The following is a 424-nucleotide window of genomic DNA, read 5'->3' on the forward strand; positions in this document are numbered from 1 at the left end:
CAGGAGTCTTTATCACTTCTCTTGGCTCCACCAGAGAAAAGTTGGAGCTCTGATATAGTTTAGCAGCATGAAGGTCTGTCCTCACAGTCCAATTCAGATGCCAATAAAATAGCCACCGAATGCTCCTCTGCATTGTTGGAGCCTTTTGTTGTGCCTGGGCTCTGTGATTGGTCCTTTTGAATCATCAGAGGTCTTATGTAACTTATTGGGAATGAGTTCCAGGACTGAAGTGTAAATGCTAAGAAGCTGAAACCCCAATCATAACCCCATTTTCTGATAATGAGCAACTGAGTGAAAGTCCGGTGTTCTGTCAAACCAGTATACCCATGGTTAATAACCATTTATCCCTTTAGTATATCCCATTAGTTTTGTATGACAAATGAACTTAAAACTACCTAAACTTTCATGTATCCCTTTAGTCATG

This window comes from Cyprinodon variegatus, unplaced genomic scaffold, assembly GCF_000732505.1.
Source record: "Cyprinodon variegatus isolate N-32 unplaced genomic scaffold, C_variegatus-1.0 Scaffold189, whole genome shotgun sequence".
Lineage (NCBI taxonomy): Eukaryota > Metazoa > Chordata > Actinopteri > Cyprinodontiformes > Cyprinodontidae > Cyprinodon > Cyprinodon variegatus.